The 21,669-nt window shown below is 44.9% G+C and overlaps 1 protein-coding gene across 1 annotated transcript in view; it reads left to right on the forward strand.

Annotated features, from left to right (window-relative positions):
* Nucleotides 1–21,669, forward strand: part of si:dkey-16j16.4 (uncharacterized) — a 380,812-nt gene that overhangs the window by 334,462 nt on the left and 24,681 nt on the right. The window lies entirely within an intron of this gene.

Genomic DNA, 21,669 nt, shown 5'->3' on the forward strand with positions numbered 1-21,669 from the left:
CATCCATCACTAAGGACCCTCACCATCCGGGACATGCCTTCTTCTCGTTACTACCATCGGGGAGGATGTACAGGAGCCTGAAGACCCACACTCAACGATTCGGGAACAGCTTCTTCCCCTCCGCCATCAGATTTCTGAATGGTCCATGACCCCATGAACACTACCTCGTTATTCCTTTTTATTTTGCTCTACTTAATTATTTTGAAATTTAGAGTAATTTTTATGTCTTTGCACTGTACTGCTGCTGCAAAACAACAAATTTCATGTCATAAAAGACGGTGATAAACTTGATTCGGATTCTAATCCTGGAACGACAAGGGACTGTTTCCTGTCCAGCACAGAAGATCCCACAATTCACGACGGCTGCTGAGCATCTGAAGGAGGTAAATTACTACACCGAGGGCTTGTGAGTTTAAATCAGCCGAAGGAGGAAGCAACGACTTCCAATAGAACAGAAAAATAAAACTTAATGGATATTCATGTTACAAAGATTAAAACCCGGTGGAGTGAACCAAGGAATAGATTGCCAGTTATTCATTACATTTCTTATCAACTCCCTGTGGAACCATTCGAACAATCGACAGAAAAATTAAAAGTTCACAGGCAGGTGGAACTTAATATATAATTGTGAGAGAGCTGGAGTTTGCTGTGGCCTGGAAAATTCATGTCATCATTAGAGGAGTCTGTAGGATGCTCAAAGGGAGGGGAATCAGATATGGGTCTTTCAGTGATCCTGGTTGGAAAGCGCACATATGTATGAGGAAAACTAGACCAGGCTACCTCGTGGGATAACTCCTCTCGTGTGAACTGCCGTAACCCACATAAAGGATGGGAACTTGCACCCGTACCTCTGCAGTGGTTAGCATAATGCTGTTACAGCGCCAGTGACCTGGGTTCAATTCCTGCCGCTGTTTGTGAGGAGTTGGTATGTTCTCCCCGTGTCTGCGTGGGTTTCCTCCGGGTGCTCCGGTTTCCTTCCACGTTCCAAAGACGTACAGGTTAGGAAGTTGTGGGCGTGCTATGTTGGCGCCGGAAGCGTGGCGACACTTGTGAGCTGCCCCCAGAACACTCTACGCAAAAGATGCATTTCACTGTGTGTTTTGATGTACATGTGACTAATAAAGATAGCTTATAAATGGTATGCAAGACAAGTTTTTCACTGTACCTTGGTAGATGTAACAATAATATTCCAATTCCAGTTCCAAACTCTTGCCATGATGGAGCTCGGAAGCAATTGTGTCATGTCCAGTATTGGACATCTTATCTTATCTTGTCTTATCTTATCTTATGAAGGGCAGTTCACGCTCCTTAACACTGGAGCATCCAATGTAATTATGCTGCACTGAATCCAGCCAATGGACAGTTCAGATCCTGGTATATCCAATGATTCTCCTTTTTTGGTCTGCCCTTCTGGATCGAGGATGACCAGCTTCCACTCTGGTGCTGAGACCAGTGTGGGAACCTAAGACTCCAGGTCAGGAGGTGTTTGACCAGGTGGGCAGGTGAGTGGTTTCCGCGCGTTCCTTCCACCTGCTTATGCAGGGCTTCTGTGTGCTCCTGACAAATGGGCAACATTTTCAGCGCTATCCTGGATTTTTCTTCTTCATTTTGAGTTGTCATGGGCCAGGGATTCCCAGGAGTCAGTGGGGACGTTGTATTTACTTGAGGAGGCTTTGAATCTTTTCCTCTGTCTTCCTGTTCATCCCTTGTCATGATAGAGCTCAAAACTGAGGGGCTGTTTCAGGAGTTTGGTGTCAGGCCTGCCAATGATATAGCCTGCCCAACACAGCAAACCGAATGTCAGAGAACCATGGAGTAATACAGCACGGAAACAGGCCCTCAGGCCCAACTGGTCCATGCTGATCGATACTCCCATCTAAGCTCATCCCATTTTCCCACATTTGACCCACGTCCCTCTAAACCTTTCTATCCATGTACCTGCCCAAGCACCTTTTAAATGTTGTTAGTGTACCTGCCTCAACCACTTCCTCTGGCAGCTTGTTCCATATACTGACCACCCTCTGGGTGATGAAGTTGCCCCTCTGGTCCCTTTTATATTTTTCACCTCTCACCTTAAACGTATGCCCTATAGTTTTTATTTCCCCTTCTCTCAAAAAAGACTGTGTACATTCACCCTATCTACACCCCTCATGATTTGATACACCTCTATAAGGTCACCCCTCAAGCTCCTATACTCCAAGGAATCGCACCATCCTCTGTGTGAAAAAGTTGCCCCTAAGGTTCCTAATAATATATGACCAAGCCCAGCCAACGTCTCCCTGTAATTTGGTCCCTGGAGTCCTGGCAACATCCTTGTAAATCTTTTTTGCGTTCTTTCCAGCTTGATGGCATCTTTCCTATAGCAGGGCGACCAAAACGGAACACAGTACTCCAAGTGCGGCCTCACCGACACCTTGTACAACTGCAGCATAACATCCCATCTTCTATAATGCCCTCACTGTTCAAGGCCAGCATGCTAAAAGCCTCCTTCACCACTCTGTCTGCCTGCGACACCATTTTCAAGGAGCTATGTAATTGTATACTCCTCGGTCCTTCTGTTCTACAACACTGCCCAGGGTCCTACCATCCTCATGTTGGCTCGGGAGAGGACGCTGATGTTGGTTGGCTTCCTGCCTGTGGATTTGGAAGATTTTGTGGAGACTGCATTGGTGGTAACTTTTCTGTGCCATGGAGTGTCAGGTATAGTCCCTATCCACTGATGGCTTAATGGAGTGTGTCATTCTGAATCCCACCACAGAGAAAAGTCAAATGCTGGTCTCTCTATTGGAACAATGAGATACAGAATCCAGCACCAAGATGAGAAATGAACAAATCTGTTTTTGATGGCATTAAAGGGAGAAATGTGGTCATGTTTGTCTTTAAATAAAAATCTTTACCATCCATGTGGACCAATAGATGAGGCCTTTACTCAAACATGTTCTCTCATCCAACGAGCTTGTCTGATCATGTAATCTCTCTGTATCTGCTTGGACTGAGTGCCCCAACCCCCATTAAGCTAACTTTACATATAAAGTCATGACTTAAATGAATAGTGACTGCTTTATGCGTGAGAGTCCAAGCACTTCCACAGTGTCCTGTGTGACGTGTTTCCTCACTTTGCCACTGACTATCCTGGCTCTGATTTTAAGGTTACAGCCCTTTGCCCCGGGCATACCCAGAAACAGGACTGTTGGAGGAGGGAACTGGGAGAGCAGTCTGTTTAAAGACAGGAGAACATTTTCTCCCTTAACTAGTGCAAGAAACCAAATAATTCATTTGTTGTTCTTGTTGTTGTTGTTGTTGTTGCATGTGCACAAATGTTTATTACAGAACAACAGCACAGGGGGATTCTGTTACTAGTAATACAGGGGCAATGGGCTAATGATTGGGAGATATTCCAAATCCAACCAATCTAAGGAAGCTCAGTTAATTAAGTAATCTAGGATTAAAAATTAAATCCTCAGGAATGGTGACCATAAAACTACCAATCTGCTCTACAAATGGCCCTTAGGGAAGGAAATCTGCCTCAGACAACAGACCCACGGCAATGCAGTTCGACCCGAGCAACCTTCTGAAATGGCCCAGCAAGCCATCGTATCCAAACTGCTGTCACACCAGGAGGAGGGCTGAAGCAGTTGAAGAGAGCATCTCACCACCACCTTCTGAAGGGCATTTATTGATGGGCAATAACTGCTGTCTTAGACTTCAAAACTCCCTGTATAAAGTAATTAGTGAAGTGTGCTTTGGGATGTTTCTGAGATAAGGTGTGAAAAAAGAAAGGTCAAGTTCTTTCCTTCTAACTAAAATATCTTTACCATCCATATGAAGCAATAGATGAGGCCTTTACTCAAATGTCTTCTCCCATTCAATGAGATCAAGTTCTTTCTTCCTAACCGGAAATGTTTAAGCGCAGTGTATAAAATCATGAGGGGCATAGATAGGGTGAATGCACTCAGTCTATTTCCCAGGGTTGGGGAATCAAAAACTAGAGGGCATAGGTTTAAGGTGAAGGTGGAGAGATTTAATAGGAACTTGAGGGGCAACTTTTTTTACACAGAGGGTGGTCCGTATATGGAATGAGCTGCCAGAGGAATTGGTTTTCCAGCTTTTAAAAGACAGTTGGACAGCTACATGGATTGGAAAGGTTTAGAAGGCTATGGGCCAAACACTGGCAAATGGGACGAGCTTGGATGGGGCATCTTAGTCAGCATGGACGAGTTGGGCTGAAGGGCCTGTTTCCGTTGTATGACCATAAGACTCTAAGTCCCTCTCCAGCACTGACACCTCTATCCATGGCCTCCTCTGCTGCCACACTGAGGCCAGACGCATATTGGAGGAACAACACCTCATACTCCGCCTTGGTCGTCTCCAATCTGACAGCGTCAGCATTGATTTCTCCAACTTCCGGTAACCCCTCCCTCCTTCCCCCGCCTCCACCTCTCCCCCCCCGGCCTTGTCTTCCCTCATTCCTATGGCCCCTTCATGCCTTGTCTTTCCCCTCCCCTGCCCTCATGACCTGCCCATCTACTCTCCACCTCCTTGGGACATTTTGCTTCATTAAGGGCAGTATGGGAGTAATTCTTACAATTCTTCTTGAATACCCTTATCACATCGGTCTCTTCCGCAGTTTCATCTTCTGAAAGGTCACTGCCCCATACTTAGAACATAGAACATAGAACACTACAACACAGTACAGGCCCTTCAGCCCACAATGTTGTGCTGACATTTTATCCTGCTCTAAGATCTATCTAACCCTTCCCTCCCACATAGCCGCCTAATTTTCTATCATTCATGTGTCTAAGAGTCCCTTAAATGTCCCTGATGTGTCTGCCCCCACAACCTCTGCAGGCGGTGTGTTCCACGCAACCACCACTCTCTGTGTAAAAAACTTACCCCTGACATCCCCCTTATACCTTCCTCCAATCACCTTAAAATTATGTCCCCTCGTGCTAGCCATTGTCGCCCTGGGAAAAAGTTTCTGACTGTCCACTCGACCTATGCCTCATCATCTTGTACACCTCTATCAAGTCCCCTCTCATCCTCCTCTCAAAGAGAAAAGCCCCAGCTCGCTCAACCAATCCTCATAAGACATGCTCTCCAATCCAGGCAGCATCCTGGTAAATCTCCCCTGCACCCTCTCTAAAGCTTCCACATCCTTCCTATAATGAGGTGACCAGAACTGAATACAATACACAATACCTCTGTAGCTGGGGCCAATTCTGTGAACGTCTTAGAGGGCTGAAGTTGAGGAAAGAAATGGGAGCACATGACAGGAGAGGTAGATAGGAGGGTTGTGGGTGACAGTGATTAAAATCTATTGAAAGGCAATGAAAAGCGGACAATGCCTCAGCATGAAGTTCAATGCATGGCGGTGCACCCAGGTAGTACTGCTGCCTACCAGCTCCAGTGACCCTGGTTCAATGTTTACCTCCGTCTTTTCTGTGTGGAGTTTGCACGTTCTCCCTTTGACTGTGCGGTTGCCCCACTGGTGTTCCAGTTTCTGCTCACATCCCAAAGACGTGTGGTGTTAATGGATTAACTGGTTACTGTGAATTACCTGCGGTCAAGGTAGGTGGTAGGAGAATGAGGGAGCAATTGATGGACGTGGAAGTCAGAATAGGACACAGGGAAATGTGGGGGGAGTGGGACTGAGGAAGAGTAGCATAGACGGTGGGCTGAATGGCCTCTTTCCATGTCATAAGGAGAAAGGAATACTGAATGGTAATGGAGCTATGAGAATGCAAAGCTAGGGCAGAAGCAGAGGCAGGGTATGGTGAGGCACAGTAATGTAACGGTTAGCGTAACGCTTTACCGTGCCAGCGACCCGAATTCAATTCCCGCCGCTGTCCGTAAGGAGTTTGTACTTTCTTCCCCCGTGTGTCTGCGTGGGTTTCCTCCGGGTGCTCCAGTTTCCTCCCACGTTCAAAGACGTACAGGTTAGGGAGCTGTGGGCGTGCTATGTTGGCGCCGGAAACATGGCGACACTTGCGGGCTGCCCCCAGAACACTCTACGCAAAGGAGGCATCTCACTGTGTGTTTCGATGTACCTGTGACTATTAAAGGTATCTCATCTTACCTCTGGCTCTACACTACACCTGAACTGGACATACAAGAGAATGTAGATGCGGGGATCTGGAGCAAAGGACAAACTGCTGAAGGAACTCAGCAGTTCAGGCAGCATCTATCCTGATGCAGGGTCTCATCCCGAAACGTCAATTATCCCTCTGCCTCCACAGATGCTGCCTGACCCACTGAGTTCCACCAGCAGTTTGTTTCACTGCGCCTTTCCTGAAACGTTGCACTGCTATCTTCAGGCAGAGTTTACATGTGATTTGGTCTCTCCCCAGTCCCTAAGTCACGGAGTAAGCAACACATTTATTTGTTTGACCCTCAGAGTCTGATGATCAGCCGGCGTCCTCAGGCAAGGATACAGGAAGCTTTGGACCTGTGGAAAGTAAATTGAGACTGCAGTGGGTTGTACAGAATTAGGCCACTCACAGGCTACCTGGCAGGCTTCCCAGCAAAGCTTCTCGGCACGTGGTTCAGGAATGATTTAATTCCTTCGTATCCCGGCTAACATTGTGAGCTATCCAATTCTCGAGGTTAAGTTGATGATATCGTTACTGCAAAAGGGGCTGACAAACTGCTCGGCGGGTGTGCTGATAAATGCGGCATACAGAAACAAAGTAAACAGCAGAGTACTGAGGATCCTGGAAACCCGACAGAAAAAACAGAGAGCACTCGGCAGGTCAGGCAGCACTGACACAGAGAGACACGGTTAATGGCTCGGACAGATGGAACAGTGGAGCCGTAACAGTCTAGCACAGAAGTCTAGTAGTTACGTTACTGCATTAGTACTTCAGAGCTCTGCATTAATGATCTGGGGACATTACCTAATTAAATAATCTGGAATTAAAAAGCTGGTGTCAAAAACATTATGTAAAATCCATCTGGTCCACCAATGACCTTCAGGGAAGGAAATCTGTGGCCCTTACCTTGTCTATGTATGATTCCTGACTCTCAGCGATGATTGATTGGTAACTGGGCAAGCCACTCAGTGGTATCAAATTAATCCTGGGCAAGACTAGCCAACACGGACTCAAGACAGAGCTCATGGTATAATGCATTGTGAACCTGGGTTTGAACTGATAGACCTACGGTAGAGTCATACAGCACGGAAACAGGTCCTTTGGACCAACTGGTCCATTCCGACCAAGGTCCCTATCTAAGCTGGTCCCAGTTGCCCGCGTTTGGCCCATATCCTTCTAAACCTTTCCTATCCATGTACCCAAGTGCCTTTTAAATGTTGACAATGTGGCTGCCCAAACTAATTCCTCTGGCAGCTCCTTCCATATACGGACCACTCTCTGGGTGAAAAAGTTGCCCCTCAGGTTCATTTTAAATCCCTTCCCTTTCGCCTTAAACCTTGGTTCCCCAACAGTGAGACAGCGGCTTTACACGCTGCGCCACTTGTGCTGGTATTTAGGATTCCATGACTATTGTTACATTATTATTGTTAACATTGGTATTGTTATTGTTTCCCCTGGTGGAGGTGTCTAAGACTAGAGGGCATATGTTTAAGGTGAGAGGGAGGAGGTTTAAAGGGGATCCGAGAAGTAAATCTTCACACAAAGCGTAGCTGGTATCTGGACTCAGCTGCCAGAGAAGGTGGTCGAAGCAGAAATGATTCACAAGTTGTTGCCTGGAATGGAGAGCTTGAGATACAAGGAGAGATTGGATCGCCTGGATCTGTCTTCTCTGGAGCGAAAAAGGCTGAGGGGTGACACGATAGAGGTGTATAAAATTACGAGGGGCATAGACAGGGTAGATAGCCAGAGTCTTGTTTCCCATTGTAGGGATGTTTAAAACTAGAGGGCATATGTTTAAGGTAGGAGAGAGGAAAGGTTTAAAGGAGATCAAATCAAGCCTGTCCCAATAGAACAACGCTCTCTTCCCCCAGTATTGGTGTCATTGCTTATGAATTGGAGCTCATTTTTCCCTCAACAATCCCTCACTTGCCAATATAATCAAAGACCCCACCCACCCTGGACGTTCTCTCTTTTCCCCCCTCCCATTGGGCAGAAGGTACGAAATCCTGAAAGCACGTACCACCTGGCTCAAGGACAGCTTCTATCCCGCTGTTATAAGACTATTGAATAGTCCCCTTGTATGATAAGATGGACTCTTGACCTCACAATCTACCCCTTTATGGCCTTGCACCTTATTGTCTGCCTGCACTTTACTTTCTTTGTAACTGCAACACTATATTCCTCATTCTGCTTTCTTTTTACTAGATCGACGTACTTATGTATGGAATGATCTATACGTACGACATGCAAAACAAAGTTTTTCACTGTAGCTCAGTACATGTGACAATAATAAATCAAAATCAACACCAAAAGTGATCGGGAGAGGATTGAAGAACGCAGAACACATTTAGATCAGGAGGAGAGTGTCAATTGTGGCTCACTAGGTAGCATTCTCACCTCTGAATTAGGCTTTGGATTCAAGTCTGACTGAAAATCTGAGGAGTAAGGTCTTCACACAAAGAGCAGTTGAGCTGCCAGAGGAGGTGGTGGAGGCAGGAACAGTAAGAATATTTAAGAGGCATCCGGACAGGTAGTTGAATGAGCAGGGCAGAGAAGGGTATGGAATTGTGGGGATTAGTACAGATAGACATGATGGTCGGCATAGACACAATGGGCTACGTAGAACATAGAACAGTACAGCACAGAACAGGCCCTTTGGCCCACAATGTTGTGCCGAAATAGCTAATCCCTCCTACCTACAGAATGCCCATATCCCTCTATTTTCCTCATGTGCCCATCCAAGCCCCTCTTATAAGCCCCCAATGAATTTGCCTCCACCACCCTATCAGGCAACGCATTCCAGGCGTCCACCACTCTCTGAGTAAAAAAGCTTACCCCTCACATCTCTTCTGAAGGGCCTGTTTCCTGGCTGTACAACTCCGTGAGTCCATCAGTCTGCTGCTTGACCAGACAGTGGGGGGGATTCCCAATTGTGTTTATTCCCGGGAATCAGCAAGGAGAAATGAACAAGGCTGATGGATTGTGGGGGAAGGCTGGTTTTGAACTTAACACATTTGAATCGGGTGTCAAGATAAGTCCCAGGTTAGCTGTTTGGCTTTGATACGATTATGTGGTTGACCTGGCCAGCTCAGAAGGCGGTTAAGTGTCTGTCTCATATCCTTTGGTTTATTGCTGAGGGAACTGGAACCTACTGATCAGCTGCATCCACAGTAGCTTGTCAGGGAATGTTGGAAGCCACTTGGCAGGTCGAGAAGCATCCGTGGAGAACGAGAAAAAACATTAAAGTTTCAGGTCAATGACCTTTCATCAGAACCGACGAAGTGAGAAAACCAGTGTGTTCTACGTTGCAGAGAGGGGGACACAACAGAGGGGATGCCTGTGAGAGAATGCAACACCTACCTTTTTATCTCCTCTCTTCCCAGCATCCAGGGAACCACAGACTCCTTCCAGGCGGCACCGTAGCAGATTCGGCATGTCACCAAAGATGTATGGTGGAGAGCATTCTGACTGGTTACATCACTGCCTGGTATGGAGGCTCCAATACGTAGGATCAAAAGAAGCTGCAGAGGTTTGTTGACTCAGCCAGCTCCATCACAGTCACACCCCTCCCCACCATTGAGGACACCTGCGAGAGACGGTGCCTCAAGAAGCTGGCATCAGTCATTAAGGACCCTCACCATCTGGGACATGCCCTCTTCACATTACTACCATCGGGGAGAAGGTACAGGAGTCTGAAGACCCACACTCAATGATTCAGGAATAGCTTCTTCCCCTCTGCCATCAGATTTCTGAACAGTCCATGAACCCATGAACACTACCTCATTATTCCTCTTTTGCACTAGTTATTTATTTTTGTAACTTATAGTAATTTTTATGTCTTGCACTGGACTGCTGCCACAAAACAACAAATTTCACGACATATGTCAGTGATATTAAACCTGATTCTGATTAAAATCACCTAAATAATTGCAGTTGCCTTGTTACGCACCTTCAATATTTCCTCATTTACACTCTGGGTTATTGTGAGGCAACACTCTGGAGGCCTATAGACCACTCCCACATGTGTCTCCTTGCTCCTGCCATTCCTTGTTTCCACCTGAAATAATTCCACATCACAATCCTCTGCATCTCTATCACTACAGGCTGTCCCCTGGTTATGAAGGCCCAATCTACGGACACCTGTAGAAATGAATGAGCTCCCATGGTATTATTAAATTCAAAAGTCCAACATACCTACATACGTATGTTCAAACAAAGGGCAGAGCTAGTTTCCTTGTTCTCTCTACTTTTATTAATTGTTCTTTATTATCAGTCATATGTTACTGATTCCATTCAATACAACACTGTGGAGGTATGGTTACCATATTGAATTATTTTTGTATTTTTTCCAACTTATGAACAAAATCGACTTCAGGAAGTTGTAAAAATGGAACCCATTGTTACACAGAGTTGGACTGTACTCACCACTGCACTGATGCTTTCCTTTGTGAACAACACTACCTTTCCTTTGTCTTTTTGCCTATCCTTTTGTAACACTGAATAACCTGGAATATTGAGCTTCATTCCTTGTTACCCCAAACTACATCTCGGTAATAATTATTAAATTAAACTCATTTATTTTTTTTGTGCTACCAATTCATCTATCTCATTACAAGTGCTGTGTGCATTTGAAAGTTTGCAATTGTTACTTAAACCAGTTCCAATTTCTGCTGCACGCTTTTGGTTAAATTTTCTGCCTCTTCTTGTCATGTTTTACTTTTTCATTCATTAAACTTCCTCTCACTCAAAACTTCCCCCCATCTAATTAGTTTGAAGTCCTGTCTATAACCCTAGCTTGGATACTGGATCCTGCATGGTTCAAATGAAGCCCTTCCCAATAGAACAGCTTCTCTTCCCCCTGTACTGGTGTTATTGTCAATGAATTGGAACCTATTTTTCCCTCACCAAGCTTTGAGCCATGCACTTGCCAGCATAATGAACGACCCCACTCACATCTCTCTTCTCCCCTTCCCATCGGGCAGAAAATACAAAAGCCTGAAAGCACGTACCACCAGGCTCAAGGACAGCTTCTATCCCGCTGTTATAAGACTATTGAATGGTCCCCTAGTACAATAAGATGAACTCTTGACCTCACAATCTACCTCATCATGGCCCTTGCACCTTATTATCTGCCTGCACTGCACTTTCTCTGTAACTGCAACACTATATTCAGCATTCTGTTTTCTTTTTACTACCTTGATGTACTTATGCATGGCATTATCTGTCTGGATGGCATGCAAACTAAAGCTTTTCACTGTATCTCGGTACATGTGACAATAATAAACCAAAACCAAAAGTGATCAGGAGGGGATTGAAGAATGCAAGGCACTTTTAGATCAGGAGGAGAATGTCAGTTGTGGCTCACTAGGTAGCATTCTCACCTCTGAATTAGGCTTTGTCTGACCGAAGTCTGACTGAAGTCTGTATGTTAACAATCTGGTCCTGCATGGAGGGAATGCTGCACCGCTGGAGCTCCTGGCCTTTGGAAGAGGTACTAATCTGAGCCCTCATCTGCTCTCTCAAGTGGAAGCAATAAAATGACTCAATTCCACAGAAGAGCAAAGGACACTTGTCAAGCATCCTGGCCAATGTTCAGCCTTTATAGAAGAACCAGATTTTATGGTTGTTACGGCTTTTTTATGGGATCTTGCTCTGCTCAAGGTAGCGGCTGTATTTCCATCAAAACTCCTTCAGAGGCGTAAAGATCTTTGAAAAACATTACAGGAAGGTGACTTTCTTTTACAGTGAGAACAAACTGCCTGGGGACTGATGTGTTTAATTTGACCATGACTATTTTGCATTATCTCTACCTTGGTTCATTAAAAGCCCGAGTACTGTTCCGGCCCAAGGATGTTCCACTGGTGGGTGGGCTCAGGGGCAAACTGGGGATTGAGGGAGGGTATTAACCATGTCAAAGTGTGACAGTGGGGCTAGGCAGCCCACTAGAGTTGGCAGGTAGAGCTTACTGTCCCACAGAGTTACACAGGCAACCCTATTTACCCTGCTGTTCTGCTGGCAAGTGTATAACCAGGTTTAAAAAAGACCAGGCTATTGATAGACAGGCGAACAGCAACTAGCAACGTGACAGCCCGAACTGATCCCCACTGAAAAGATTGCAGGGTCCATGAAAAATGTATGAGTTTCCTCATACTCGTTCTCAGTGAGCATCTGTTAAACCTCATTGAGTGCTTTGTATGTGGATTGGAATAAGCCTGCTAGCATTTCTGATTCTGCACATGCATAGTTATTAATAATGAGATTCAAATACTCACAATGTCATGAATGTACAATTACCAGTGCCATGAATATCCATGAGTCGACTAACATTTGAATCTCGACATTTGCTATGGAAGATTATTAAGAGCATTGGATCATCTGTGGAAGACCAGCAGTGTTATCCTCTCCAGACGAAGGGAGATGTTGATGCCTGGGTAGGCTTGCAGTGTGAGGGAGGGAAAGATAACTCTCAGCGAGAAGGAGCCTAAGTTGGACTGGTGTTTGTTTCTGGGTGTTTTGTCTGGAGTCATCGCTCAGCTCTACTTGTGGTGCTGAGGTCTTCGCGCTGCGGTTGTCACTGATGTCTCACAGATTGGCAAGGCAGCCCTGAGTGGGATTGAGCTCTGCTCTGCCTCACCACTGTGACTGCAGTCTCGTTGTCCAGCTTCATATCAGGATGGAGTGTTTGCAAGTTCTCTCTGACACCAGATCGCAATACAGAGAAGCTGGAGATCATTGCATTTATTTTTATTCATTCAAGGGGTGTGGGTTTTGCTAGTTGAGCCAGCATTTAATTGCCCATCCCTAGTTGCCCTTAAGGAGGTGGTGGAGAGCTGCCTTCTTGAACCGCTGCAGTCCCTGAGGTGTGGGGTACACCCACAATGCTGTTAGGGAGGGAGTTCCAGGATTTTGACCCAACGACGGTGAAGGAACGGTGATATATTTCCAAGTCAGGATGGTGTGTCGCTCGGAGGGCAACTTCCCGGTGGCGGTGTTCCCCAGGCTTTTGCTGCCCTTGTCCTTGCTGGTAGAGGCGGTGGGTTTGGAAGATGCTGTCTACGGAGTCTTGGTGAGTTGCTGCAGTGCATCCTGTAGATGGTACAGACTGCTGCCACTGTGCGTCGGTGGTGGAGGGAGTGAACGGTTGTGGATGGGGAGCCTGTCAAGTGGGCTGCTGTGTCCTGTGTGGTGTCGAGCTTCTTGAATATTGTTGAAGCTGCACTCACCCAGACCAGTAGACAGTGTCTCATTACACTCCTGACTGGAGCCCTGGAGATGGTGGACAGGATTTGGGGAGTTAGGAGGTGAGTCACTCACTGCACGGTTCCTGGCCTTTGACCTGTTCTTGTAGCTACATTGCTCCGCCAGTCAATTAGACTCCTCTTGTTCTTCACCTCCGCTCTATTTGCTCACTGTGGTTCCACATCCTTTCATAGTGGTAACTCACAAAAATCCATCCATCCAGCCTTCCAGTCTTGAATTACCCAATCATTTACTGCCTGTATCTAGTAATAGCTAATGTTACACTGGATGGGCAGTTGATTGAGGCACCTTGTGTGTGTGCCTCTGTGTGTGTGTGTGTGTGTGTGTGTGTGTGTGTGTGTGTGTGTGTGTGTGTGTGTGTGCCTGTGTGTGTGTGTGTGTGTGTGTGTGTGTGTGTGTGTGCATCTGTGTGTGTGTGCATCTGTGTGTGTGGATGTATGTGTGAACATGTGCGTATATCTGTGTATGTACTGTTGTGTTTATTTGAAAGTCAAAGTCAAGCTTATTGTCATGTGCACAAGTACGTGTGTACACGGGTGCAATGAAAAACTTACTTGCAGCAGCATCACAGGCACATAGCATCAGATACACAACATACATAAGAAAAATAAATTAAACATGAATAATACACAATTTTTACAAAAAGGAAGACAATCAGAACGAAAAAAAACAGTCCATTGAAGTGCAAAGTGATCCAAGTGGTCATAGTGTTGCTACACTGAGGTAGTGATTAGGGTTGTGCCGGTTGGTTCAAGAACCAAATGGTTGAAGGGAAGTAGCTGTTCCTGAACCTGGTGGTGAGGGACTTCAGGCTTCTGTACCTCCTGCCCGATGGGAGCTGCTAGAAGACGGCATGGCCCATCCTGGTAGTGAGTGAGAACATGGACAAAAGAACATCTCTAACTGCTCCCATTCACTCATTGTTCCAGATAACCTTGCTTACAGCTTATCCCCATGGTTACCCCAATTTCACCATAGACATCGCCCTCCCCAGCCCTCCCTGCAGCTTCTTTTCTCTCCTTCCCAGTTCTGACAAAGGGTCTTCGACCTGAAACATTTTGGTGCAGCCTGAATAACAACTTAAGCGGGTGGAGCTGAATGACCTGTGTCTGCGCTGTATATTCTATGTAATCCTACATTCTCCCCAACTCCTCTCAGCTCCCAACATTTCCCTCTTCCCTTCCTCCAATGGTACCTGTTTCCCATTGGATCAGCGAGAAACCCACCAGTGAGATTACCACCAGATCTGGGAATTCAAGTTATTCCAATACCAGGATTCTTTTTAAAGTAATTTAAAAAAAAAATTATTTACAGCGTGGTAACAGGGCCTTCCGGCCCAACGGGTCCGCGCCGCCCATTTTAAACCCCCATATTAACCTACCCGTACGTCTTTAGAATGTGGGAGGAAACCAGAGCACCCGGAGGAAACCCATGCAGACACGGGGAGAACGTACAAACTCGTCACAGACAGCGACGGGAATCGAACCCCCATCGCTGGCGCTGTAATAGCGTTGCGCTAACCGCTACGCTACTGTGCCAATCACAGCTGATCCACTTGGATTTTGGGCTGATATTGGTGAGTTTTATACTGAAGTGAAAGCTCACCTGCTGGAAACTAACCTGGCAATGTGGGCTGGTGCTGAGTAATCAAAGTATGTCAGCAACTGGCTGCTCTTAACCATTACTCATAACTGCCATCAGGGAGGAGGGACAGGAGCCTGAAGGCCCACACTCAATGATTCAGGAACAGCTTCTTCCCGTCTGCCATCAGATTTCTGAACGGTCCATGAACCCATGAACACTACCTCGTTATTCCTCTTTTGCGCTATCCATTCATTTATTCATTTATTCATCTATCTATCTATCTATCTATCTATCTATCTATCTACTTATCTATCTATCGATCATCTATCTAACTAACTATCTATCTATCTATCTATCTATCTATCTATCTATCTATCTACTTATCTATCTATCGATCATCTATCTAACTAACTATCATCTATCTATCCATCCATCTATCTATCTATCTATCTACTTATCTATCTATCGATCATCTATCTAACTATCATCTATCTATCCATCTGTCTTTCTATCATCTATCTATCCATCATCTATCTATTGTCTGTCTATCCATCTATCTATCTATCTATCTATCTATCTATCTATCTATCTATCTATCTATCTATCTATCATCTATCTATCCATCTATCTCTCTGTCTATCATCTATCTATCCATCATCTATCTATCGTCTGTCTATCCATCTATCTATCTATCATCTATCTATCCATCTATCTCTCTGTCCATCATCTATCTATCTATCTATCTATCTATCTATCTATCTATCTATCTATCTATCTATCTATCTATCTATCTATCATCTATCTATCCATCATCTATCTATCATCTATCCATCCATCATCTATATATCATCTATCTATCCATCTATCTATCATCTATCTATCCAGCATTTATCATCTATCTATCTATCTATCTATCTATCTATCTATCTATCTATCTATCTATCTATCTATCTATCTATCTATCTATCTATCATCTATCTATCCATCATCTATCTATCATCTATCCATCCATCATCTATATATCATCTATCTATCCATCTATCTATCATCTATCTATCCAGCATTTATCATCTATCTATCTATCTATCTATCTATCTATCTATCTATCTATCTATCTATCTATCTATCTATCTATCTATCTATCTATCTATCTATCTATCTATCTATCTATCTATTTATTGAGTTATTTTGTGACTTATAGTGATTGCTATGTGTTTGCCCTGCACTGCTGCCGCAAAACAACAAGTTTCACGACATATGCCAGTGATAATAAACCTGATTCTTCTATCATTGACTGCTGCATGTAATATCCACTCATAAAAGGAGGGAGCTTGGGGAAGAGGTAAAAACAACATGTTGTCACTTGGATAATTGGCGCAGTTCCAATCAATCCTGACCTATCGCCAAGCTCGTAAATAACTGCTGTCGACTTGACAAGATCCTCAAGGGATTCTAGATGTCAGAGAAGCCTCCATTAACCTGTCTGACCGATTTCCCTTTTCAACGGCTTCCTCTGCATTATCAGGAATCACTTTCACTTGGTCATGCCCTCTGAAGCTCCAAACTTCTCTCCTGAAGAGGTAATTATCTCCTGACCCTTTGGCAGAAAGGCTGCTTGGTATTGGTATTGGTATTGGTATTGGTTTACTATTATCACTTGTACTGAGGTGCAGTCTTGCATACCGATCGTACAGGTCAATTCATTACACAGTGCAGTTACATTGAGTTAGTACAGAGTACATTGAGGTAGTACAGGTAAAAACAATAAGAGTGCAGAGTAAAGTGTCACAGCTACAGGGAAAGTGCAGTGCAATAAGGTGCAAGGGCACAGCAGGGTAGATCGTGAGGTCATAGTCTATCTCATTCTATAAGGGAACCATTCAATAGTCTTATCACAGTGGGGTAGAAGCTGTCTTTAAGTCTGGTGGGTCGTGCCCTCAGGCTCCTGTATCTTCTACCTGATGGAAGAGGAGAGAAGAGAGAATGGTGCAACTCCTGCGAGTAGCTGCTTCAGTTGTGATGTTGACTTTTAGTGGGCAGGAGCTTGGTTTCCTTCGAGTCATAGAATCACAGTGTCTTACAGCACAGGAACAGGCCCTTCGGCCCACCATGGCCAGGCCGACCAATATACTCATCTATACTATTCCCATTTACCCACATTTTGTCTGCAGCCTTTTCTATGCCTTGCGATTCAAGTATTTGTACAGCTGCTTCTTAAATGTTATAAGAATACCTGACTCCACCATCTCCTCAGGCAGACAGTGATGTTACAAAGACATACAGAACAAATGAACATCACTGAAGATATAGAGGTAAAAATCTAATGAACCTTAACAAATACACAATAGGTCTTCATGTCATCACTGAAACCTCAGTAACTTAGCACATAGAAAGACAACAGTCAGCACATGTTGTCTATGTTACTCCTCGTAGGGCAATCCAGTCAGTTCCATTCTCTTTCCTGGTAACTCTTCAAATTATTCTGGCTCAATTGCCTCTCCAATTCCACTTTGAAAGCTCAGATCACTCTGTTTCCGCTGCCCTTGCAGGCAATGAGCTTCAGAAACTATTATCTTTATCATCTTCTGCAAAGTTGTCCTCTTTGAAGTTGCTGATTTTCTCCTTTAGTTTCAGGATCAGCTACCAATTTTCCCTGAATGCTGGAGGTCCTCGCTCTGTGTTGGGCACGGGAGAATTGGTGATTTGGATTTGGTGCCTGAACTGGCATGGTTTGAAGCTCAAGAGTTTCTGAAAGATGAACAATTTTCTTTTTTCTCTCTGACTCCACCAGTACTTTTTTTTCCCTTTCTGACTGTGGAGATTTTCATATCACAAACTCCAGGGTGCATCTCTCAGAATCCTCAAATCCATAAAAGGCAATGGAAAGCATAGGGACCCAATGCAAAATCAATTCCAGCGTGGAATTGATGGGTTGAATGACTGTCAATTGTGCTGTAAGGATTCTAAGACCCTACAAGTGAGCACTATGGAACCCTTACCGCATGAGCTAGTCCCATTTGCCCGTGTTTGGCCCATATCCCTCTAAACCCTTCCCATTGTTGTACCTGTCTCGTAATTGTATCTGCATCTATCACCATCTCTGGCAGCTTGTTCCATAGACCTGTCATCTTCTGTGTGAAAAACTTAGCCTTCAGATCTCCTTTACATTTTTTCCCTCTCAAACCTATGCCCTCTAGTTTTAGACTCCCCTACCTTGAGAAAAAGACTGTGGCCATCTACCCTATCTATACCCCTCATAATTTTATAAACCTCTATAAGGTCACCCCCTCAGCCTCCTATGTTCCAGTGAGAATAAACCCAGCCTATCCAATCTAACCTTATAACTACAGCCTTACAACAATATTTAACTCCTTGAATGAAGTTTTAGTTTTGGCTTCAACTGCTTTCTGTGGTAGAGAACTCCACAGGTTCAGCAGCCTCTGGAAGAAGAAATTTCTCCTCATCTCAGTCTTAAATGGCTTACCTGTTATTCTTAGACTGTGACCCTTGGTCCTGGACTCCCTGGCCAATGGAATATGCTTCCTGAATCTAATCTTTCCAGGCTTGTGAGAATTTTGCAGGCTTCTATAATATCCCTCTCATTCTTCTAAACTTTAGTGAATATAAGTGAAATGGTTGAGTAACCTCATAGACTCAAGGATTACATCAATGATGCTGAGGTGGAGATGGTTGAGAGCTTCAAGTTCCTAGGTGTAAACATTACCAATAGCTCGTTCTGGTCCAACTATATGGACACCATGGCCAAGAAAGCGCACTACAGCCTCTACTTCCTCAGAAGGCTAAGGAAATTTGGTGTGTCCCCAATGACCCTCACCAATTTTTATAGATGCACCACTGAAAGCATCCTATCCAGATGCATCATGGCTTGGTATGGCGACTGCTCTGCCTGAGACCGCAAGAAACTGCAGAGACTTGCAGACATAGCTCAGTCTATCATGGAGACCAACCTCCCCTCCATGGACTCTGTCTACACTTCTCCCTGCCTCAGAAAAGCAGCCAACATAATCAAAGACCCCACCCACTCCAGACGTTTTCTCTTCTCTACCCTCCCATCGGGCAGAAGATATAGAAGCTTGAAAACACGCACCACCAGGCTCAAAGACAGCTTCTATCCCGCTATAAAAAGACTCTTGAATGGACCTCTTGTACGTTAAAGATGAACTCTTGACCTCACAATCTATCTCATTATGGTCCTTGCACCTTATCGTCCACCTGCCCTGCACTGTTTCGGTAACTGTAACACTTTATTCCGCATTCTGTTATTGCTTTTCCATTGTACTACCTCGATGTACAGATGTGATGAAATGATCTGTATGGACGGCATGCAAAACTAAGTTTTTCACTGTAGCTCAGTACATGTGACAATAACAAACCAATTCCATCCTCATCTTCACATATAAACCCCTCCATCTCCTCGTGAAGTCCTTCCTGTGTGACCTTTGCTTGCTTTGTGTGTTCCTCCCTGAACTTCACTACGGTACTCAGAGTTTTTAGTGCTCTCTGCCTGCTCTCAGTAAAAGGATAATCTGCTTTAATAGTGTTAAGTGGGGATAAATTTTGGCCTGTAAAGAGGGATTAAATTTAGACGAGTATTCCCTGCTATGAACTTAACTCCCTTGACAATGCTTCCTCTGACAACTGCATTGCTAAATAGGATTCTGATGATCCTCCTCACACAGGTCACCTCAGAGTGAAGCAGTACCAGTTTATTTTTATTATTCATCCACAAGATGAAAGCATAATTGGCAAGGTCAACATTTGCTGTCCATCTTACGATAAGATAAAATATCTTTATTAGTCACATGTACATCGAAACACACAGTGAAATGCATCTTTTGTGTCGAGTGTTCTGGGGGCAGCCCGCAAGTGTCGCCACGTTTCCGGCGCCAACATACCACGCCCACAACTTCCTAACCCGTACACCTTTGGAATGTGGGAGGAAACCGGAGCACCTGGAGGAAACCCACACAGACATGGGGAGAACGTACAAACTCTTTACAGACAGAGGCCGGAATTGAACCCGGGTCACTGGCGCTGTAAAGCGTTACGCTAACCGCTACACTACCATGCCTGAATTACTCTGAGTGCTTGGAAGGCACTGGACCAGATGAAGATGGGAGAGTGCCTTTCCTAAAATGGCATAAGGGAACCAGCTGGAATTCTTCAACAACACAGTAGTTTCATCATTACCATTTCTGTTTCATATTTGGATTTAATTAATTCATTGAATCTATATTTCTCCTGTTGCTATGGAGGGATTCAAACATGTCCTGTCCCTGGATTGCCTTCAGATTATTAGTCTGGAAATGATGTCAGGACTGTAACACATCCTTGTCCAGTCGGCCTGAAAAATCTGGTGTACGTCTCATGGATGTGAAGTTGATGAGGGGCTGGATTGTGTGGATTGGACTGGGTGTGGAGAGCAGGGTCAATTCAACCTCCTACAATGAGTGAGGCATGCCAGTGGCTCTACTGAGGAGTTTGAGGAGGTATGTCACCAAAGGCTTTTACAAATTTCTATAAATGTACTGCGGAGAGCATTCTGACTGGTTGCATCATCGCCTGGTACGGAGGTTCTAATGCACAGGATCGCAAGAGGCCGCAGAGGGTTGTAGACATGGCCAGCCCCATCACGGGCACAACCCTCCCCACCATCGAGGATATCTTCAAGAGGCGGTGCCTCAAGAAGGCAGCATCCATCAGTAAGGACCTCCACTATCCGGGACATGCCCTCTTCTCGTTACTACCATTGGGGAGGAGATACTGGAGGTGAAGACCTGCGCTCAGTGATTCAGAAACAGCTACTTTCCCTCCATCATCAGATTTCTGAACGGTCCATGAACCCATGAACACTACCTCATTGTTCCTTATTTTTTTTCATTATTTATTTTTGTAATTTATAGAAATTTTATGTCTGCACTGTACTGCTGCCAGAAAACAACAAGTTTCATATCGGGGTATTGAGTTCAAGAGCTGCTAGGTGATGTTGCAGCTCTATAGAACCCTGGTTAGACCACACTTGGAATATTGTATTCAGTTCTGGTTGCCTCATTATAGGAAGGATGCAGAAGCTTTAGAGAGGGTGCAGAGGAGATTTACCAGGATACTGCCTGGATTAGAGAGCATGTCTTATGAGGAGAGGTTGAGCGAGCTAGGGCTTTCTCTTTGGAGAGAAGGAGGATGAGAGGTGATTTGATAGAGGTGTACAAGATGATAAGAGGCATAGATCGAGTGGACAATCAAAGACTTTTTTCCCAGGGCGACAATGGCTAGCACGAGGGGACATAATTTTAAGGTGATTGGAGGAAGATATAAAGGGGATGTCAGGGGTAAGTTTTTTACACAAAGAGTGGTGGGTGCATGCAACGCACTGCCGGCAGAGGTTGTGAGGGCAGATACATTAGGGACATTTAAGAGACTCTTAGATAGCCACATGAATGATAGAAAAATAAGGGGCGATGTGGGAGGGAAGGGTTAGATAGATCTTAGAGCAGGATAAAATGTCGGCACAACATTGTGGGCCGAAGAGCCTGTACTGTGCTGTAGTGTACTATATAAGTCAGTGATAATAAATCTGATTCTGCATCTGATTCTGACCTTCTCCAGTAGAAATCAGGAGAGGTTCTCATTGGGTGGCGGAGCCAATATCAAATGATATACACTGCCACCCAAAACGCAAAGTGATTTGGGGGTAATCAGTGTGAGCTCATTGTGC

Source organism: Pristis pectinata, chromosome 10 (assembly GCF_009764475.1).
Source record: "Pristis pectinata isolate sPriPec2 chromosome 10, sPriPec2.1.pri, whole genome shotgun sequence".
Lineage (NCBI taxonomy): Eukaryota > Metazoa > Chordata > Chondrichthyes > Rhinopristiformes > Pristidae > Pristis > Pristis pectinata.